Source organism: Macrobrachium rosenbergii, chromosome 9 (assembly GCF_040412425.1).
Source record: "Macrobrachium rosenbergii isolate ZJJX-2024 chromosome 9, ASM4041242v1, whole genome shotgun sequence".
Taxonomy (NCBI): Eukaryota; Metazoa; Arthropoda; class Malacostraca; order Decapoda; family Palaemonidae; genus Macrobrachium; species Macrobrachium rosenbergii.
In genome coordinates this window covers 1,186,331-1,192,792 of record NC_089749.1, presented here as the reverse complement: position 1 = coordinate 1,192,792, position 6,462 = coordinate 1,186,331, and the positions used below count along the sequence as shown (strand labels likewise).

The 6,462-nt window shown below is 35.4% G+C and overlaps 1 long non-coding RNA gene across 1 annotated transcript; it reads left to right on the top strand.

Moving 5' to 3' along the window:
- The first annotated feature begins 683 nt into the window (after positions 1 to 683).
- On the top strand, positions 684 to 5,965 carry LOC136842031 (uncharacterized). The gene is made up of 2 exons (XR_010854144.1): positions 684 to 723; positions 4,978 to 5,965. It is a non-coding gene; the product is annotated as an uncharacterized lncRNA (long non-coding RNA).
- Positions 5,966 to 6,462: the final 497 nt, after the last annotated feature.

The following is a 6,462-nucleotide window of genomic DNA, read 5'->3' as shown; positions in this document are numbered from 1 at the left end:
TTGGCTTTCAAATTTAAATATTCTTTTCGGTGAAAAATTGGTTGTATGTTTATGGCGTTTTCGTCTTTCCCACAGAAAATTTATTCATTTTCAGTAATAATAATTTGAACTCACTCTTTTATGAGAACAGTCAGGTCACTTACCTGATAAGCTTGAATCCTTCCGAGAGATTGTACCTACATATGACGACGCAAATAGCAAACAAAACTAGAAGAAAGTAAAAAAGTAAATTCTAATGTTGTCGTTCTAGACAAATACATAATATAAAGTCTGTGTCTGTGAGTTGTTTACAAAGAACAGTTTTGACAATTTTATTTTCCTATAGGTAGGGAAACTAGGATTCTCTCTCTCTCTCTCTCTCTCTCTCTCTCTCTCTCTCTCTCTCTCTCTCTCTCTCTCTTATCTCTTTATTTACAAACCCCGAGGGCTAAATGGCCACTAAAACCAAGCAGAAGATGACAACTGAAAATTAGCATGTGGAAATTTCTTACTCGTAGAATACAGCCGAAAGAAAAATGTCAAAACTGTTCAACGTAATTTTCGAAAAGAAATTAAGAAAATCTGACTAGGCAGTTACATCTGAAGTTTTCAGGGAGAGCCGTTACAACGGTGATGTATGAACAACGTTATATCTGTTTTTAGAACTCGCTTTACATTTATTGATCCATACGCCATAGGCTATACGAGAGGCGGAGACCCGGCTCGCTAATCTGGATCGATCTTGTAAGGAAAAAAATATTTTTTTTTTTAGCATATCACGTAGTTTTAGTAAGAGAGATCGATTATCAAATAAGGGTAGAGTAATCAGATAAGTATGGTGTGTTATTTGTTGTATTGACTGGACAGAGAACATATAGACCTATGGAATGTAGGCTCAGACGCCTAGCTTGTAGCCGAACCAATGGGCACTTGACAGTGTTAGGTTATAGGCTAAGTAGATAAAATGTAACTTAACTAATATGACCTGGCAGTGAGTGGAGTTTAAGAGGATGTTGATTAGCTTTCGTAGTAAAACCATACATTGCCAACCAAAAGGTAAAAATCAAGTTAGAATCCAAGAGTTGTGGAGTTACTATTGGGCTATTCAAAATCAAATCGCTATTTTATATCTCATGATTTAGCGCCCTTCTTCTCGCTAACCAGTTTACACGCAAAATGGGCGCTGTGTTTAGTAGCAGATCCATTGGGATGGAAGTAAAAACGATAAATGTAAAGGAGACGACTGCACAGGTAATCTGTATCGTTTCACTTTGGTTTTATGTGGAACCCTCCACAGGGATGATTCCCTCTCTGGCAGGCCTTTTGTATGTTTTCAGAATAAGGTGCTTCTTATATTTTATATTTGTCTTTCAGTGTTTTCTTGTCAGTCTCAGTAGCTCCTGCAGAATAGGAGAGTCTTTAGTTCTTTTAAAATTAGCTTTCTTCTTCTATGATCTTCACTTCAGCTGGTATTTTGTTGTATAGTGTTGGTGCGCAGTTTTACAAATGCTCTCTCGCCTGATTTACAGTATGTTCCAGGTTCAAATAGCCTATATGCTTCACTTGCATGTCTGATTACGTTTATATCATTTTTCGGTAGAACTAAGCATCATCTCCGCATGGGTATTTCCTTTAAAATTGACTTTTCCTGTAGTATTTTTGTTGCTTGTCAAGAATTTACCATTATTTTTTGTTGGTCAACTGCAATTAACCTGTAATTAGCCTCAGAACTGATTACGTTTTTGTATGCTGGCCATCCTGGAATGCTATCACACATGGTCAGTATTATAAGGGAACTTTTGGTAAAAAGTGGTTTCCTTTACTGGGAGATCAGCCCCCTTGCTAAGTAACACAGCCTACTAGGTTAGGTTAGGTTAGGGTACGTTAGGTTAGTACGGTTCCTTTTATAATAGACTTCCTTAGCTAGTCCCTTCTTGAACATATGGCTCCCGAATGACTTTCGTATTCGCTGAACCGTTCCATACAGTCCATGCGGAGTTATTACTTAGAAATACCCATTTCACTTGATTGATGTAGAAAATGTATATGATGTAGTACAGGTGAGATAACTTGAGACATTTACTGTGATAATGAGAAATTCACTGTATTTTGCCTATATTGTTACTTTAATCTCAGAGGGGCTGGTACTAAGTTTGGCATCCTGCAGTGCTTCCACTATGTTTAGTACCAGCCACTTGGGGATTAATGTGAAATTACAAACAAAAGACGGCAAATTTCTCATTGGCTTGATAGTTTTCTCAGATTATCTCCCCTGTACTGCTTAAGTCTGTATAGGCTTAGGCTACACCATTTAATATATTGTTTAACCAAAAAATTTTAGCCTATTAATAAACAATAACTTCGTGTGGCCTTCCCCTTTATACTTACTGTAAAAACATAAACTAAAGACAGTAAATATCATAAAAATAACCAAAAGACAAAAATAGGAACAAGAACATAACCAAAAGCCAAAAAAGTTTCCAATCATCAACTGGTGGGAATCAGTCTATGGAAGTAGTATTCAGTTTATCCCATTTAGGAAGAAAATGTGCACTGTATGAATAAATGGACGCAAAGTATTATGGATAGCCTATGTATTTATGTGATGGTACAGCAGCCCAAACACATAGCCTAGAATCCTGGAGGAAACGTGTCTAGGAACCATGAGAATTGCATCCAAATTAATACTGCATTCTACTAATGTAAAATACACTAAAAATTGCTCCATAGCCTAGCAGAATCTTTATTTTGGGTAACATAAATCTATAAAAAAGTGCATTTAACAACTACTACAAGGATTTTAATACTTTATTGTTCATTGTGAGTTATGAGAGGAAAGGTTGCAAGGTATTGCAACACCAAATACTAGTCAATGCCTTTCAGTGTTGTGAAATAATTGTACTTTGTGGTATTATTGTTCTTTAAATTTTTCATATTTTGGACTCAAAGATATCCTCTTCCTGACATTTGTTTCATTAGTAAATGAATACTTTTAGAAATGGTGGACTCTGCCTTTATATCATACTATTTTGGGGACCACAGTGGGAAAGTGGGGTTTTTTCTTGTGGTGGAAAAACACAACAAGTGAAATACAGGGATGTTAATCCCACTGATTGCTGCCACTCAGATTATGGAAAGTTTATGGAATGATTTCAAACGAAGATTATGCACTAGAATAAAGACCTGGTACCTTAGGTTAGGGTTGCTTAGGTTGCAGCCATATTATTATCCGTTATTCCATTTGTTGTGCCCTAGGTTAGGTTAGTTGGGTGTCTAGGCCTAGGTAAGGACCTGACATCCAAGTAAGGTCAGGTTAGGGGTCAGGGCCTAGGGCTAGGTAAGGATGCAGCCCCTAGGTTAGGTTAAGCAGGGGGTCCTGTGCTAGGTAAGGTCTCCCCCCCCCATCTAAGTAAGAAGTCAACTTGTTAGGTTAAATTCATCCTTGAATTTCACTCATTTGTGTTTCCCTCTACCTAATAACCCTGCTTTCCCACTGTAGCCCCCAAAATTGTAGGATATAACGATGGGTGTACTGTCTCTAAAAATTGTCATATTTAACAACGCGAGTGTCAGAAATGTTCAGAGTGCACATTAAAACAATGGAAAATGGTATTATCAAGTCCAAAATATGATAACAGTATAAAGTAAAAATATACTGAACCAAATTAGTGATGTCCATAAACATGTGAACTAGCTAACAGCTGATAAGTGGCTTGTGAATCTTCAAGTGATGTTATAACAGTATAATTTGTTTAGGATTGAGGGAGGAATTAGTGCTTGCAATCACTTGAATGAATATATGGGCCAAAAAGTTGAGAAGTGTCGTCTTGAACCAAAAGCATCAGAATTTAGTTAATGTAAGTGTATAACATATTGCGACAGTCACATACATATTCAGTCTCCTTGTCACAGTTGGTGTATGCATGTGTTGACAAATCACTAAATGTCGTAATGTCTAGCATTTGTATTACTGAATTGCACAATAAAATATTCTTGGCAATTAAAATGAAAACTAATCAAGAATTTACCAAGAAGATATGCAGTTGGCAGTGATGCCACAAGCTTACCATATGCAAATTCTGTGAGGTTTGAGAAGTGGGGACCTGACAACTTCAGAACACTTATCTTAAAATTAGTCACTAAGCATGGTTACAAAGTCTATACTTGACATAGTAAAGTGGGGACCTAAATCAAGTTCATTTACATGTTGGAAACTTTGCTATGATCTCCAGCCAGATGACACTGACATCCCAATGTTTTAAATGGTGTATGTCAATGCTAAAAGAAATAGGTTCTTAGTTCTGGAGTTAATGAACACTTTTTAAGTACTATATATTACTTTTAATAAGAGTTCCCTCCTCCCCACCCCCTTCACACTTACCAAGGGAGGCCTCACCCATTTTTGCATACTTCAGTACTACATGTTTTTACCACCATCAGTTTGGTGTTTACCACTTTTGGCCAGGTGTAATGGAATTATTAATGGTAACAGACTTGTATTGATGAGAAGTTGAAATGTATTAAAGTTTTTGATTTCATTATTATTTGTATACTGCTGTGTTAGTAAGACATATTTGTGTTCTGTAATGTAAATTTCTATACTTCTTGTAGTTTCTAGAGATTACTGTTGCTAGTTTTATCTTTTATTTCCATTGATTCTTGCCATATGTTGTTGGGTTTTCTGCTTGTTGTTAGATTTTTCCATAGCTTTCATGGTTGACATCACATTATTTGACAAATGGTAAATTGAACATATTTGCAGTTTGAATGCTGTATGGTTAAGATATTCTTATTTAATTTTGTTTTAGAAGCAAAAATGTTAAGTACTTATGTACTGTAATGTGTATTTTGCTCTAGAAGCTTTATGTGGGTTGAGCAGCTATTGATTTCAGTTACTGTATTATATAATTTTGTGCTTGACATTAGGAGGATTGTTAATCACAGAGTAAGGGTAGGAAGTACACATATTCATAATTCTTCTCTCTCTTTGACTTTCAGGTCTCTAAATGAGAACAGGAATGAAGTCACCAGTCAGGCAAGAGTTAATTTCTTAAAGGTAACACATCAGTGGAAGTCAAAACTGGAGCCTGGTTTGCAGAGGTTTAATGCAAGATCACTGAAAATAGTCTAGCACCCTGTGTGATTTGTATGTGTTATTAACACAGTATTTGTAAGGACCTGCTGATTGGGTGATCTTTATAGGTCTGATAAATATGATCAGTGTCCTTTGAGGTTGCTTGCCTATGAAGATGTCTCTACTTTAAGGAGGTCTTCCCATGAAACTTTGTCCCAGGATGATGAGCTATCCTGTGATAACGTACCTTATGAGTTTGATTTTTATAACATGGAGAATATTTTCTTGCTGGACAACATGGTAGACCATAAAGATGAAGCAGAAGAAGGAATAGAGGCAAGAGTTCTAGCAGGATGACCTATATATCTATTCAGCGCTATTGCTTAAACATGTTTAGTACATGATTATGAGAAAATTAAAAAATAGCTAAGAAATGTAATGGCTGAGCCAGTCATCAATAATATCTTTCTTAGGTTAACAATTTTAGTAGATACCTTTATTAGTAGAATTAACTGCATATTATGACAGGTATTTGGACCTTTCACCAGCTTGGGAATTCCATGATTGCTTCATGGAATGATCAGAATCAATTTTGAACTCTTAAGTCATAAAGTAAACCAAAAGATGAGTTATTAGATGAACATGATCAGAAGATGAAATATGCAAAGTCTGTTGTCTTTGCTTGTTTACAGGATGTAAAATTAACATACTTTGTCCTTAAAATGAAATTTGAATGCCCCATTCTCACTGTCAGTTTCATAGCTATATCAGCAAATGAGTTGTCAGTGTGGGTAGATGTGTATCAGTGCAGAACTGAATTTTGTGTCAGTCAGTTTTGTTGTTAGGAAAATGGAATATATATATGTGAATAATTTTTTCCACTGGAGCACAATAACAACATTGCTGATGTTATTAGAAAACAAAAATCTACAAATGGAGAGTATGGTAAAAAAAAAAATTGGCATTAAGTTGCAGTTTCAAGGAAGTTATGAAGTGAAAAACATTCTTTTTAAAATCAACAAAAAGCATACACCATATGTTACATAAAGTAAATCTATTGTCAGTAAGCAAGATAAATTTATGATATAAACAAATATCCTGAAGCAAGATTGGAAGTTTGGAAATGCAAGAATAGCTAAATCTACCCATTTAGACTACATTCTGAGACCTGAGAAGCAATTATTATTTACATAATAATGGACGTCTTGAAGGTAAGCAAAGTATTTTCCAGTCTTCCTTAGATCTGTAAATCTTATGCTTTTCACAATCATATACACTGTATATGCTTTGTACTAAAAGTTATAATAAAAATATTCTTTCCACCTTTAGGTGTGGTCTTTAGGATCAGTAAATTGAAAACTTGTTGCTGCTGATGTCCGAAGTTGTATGCCTACAAGTATTATAGAACT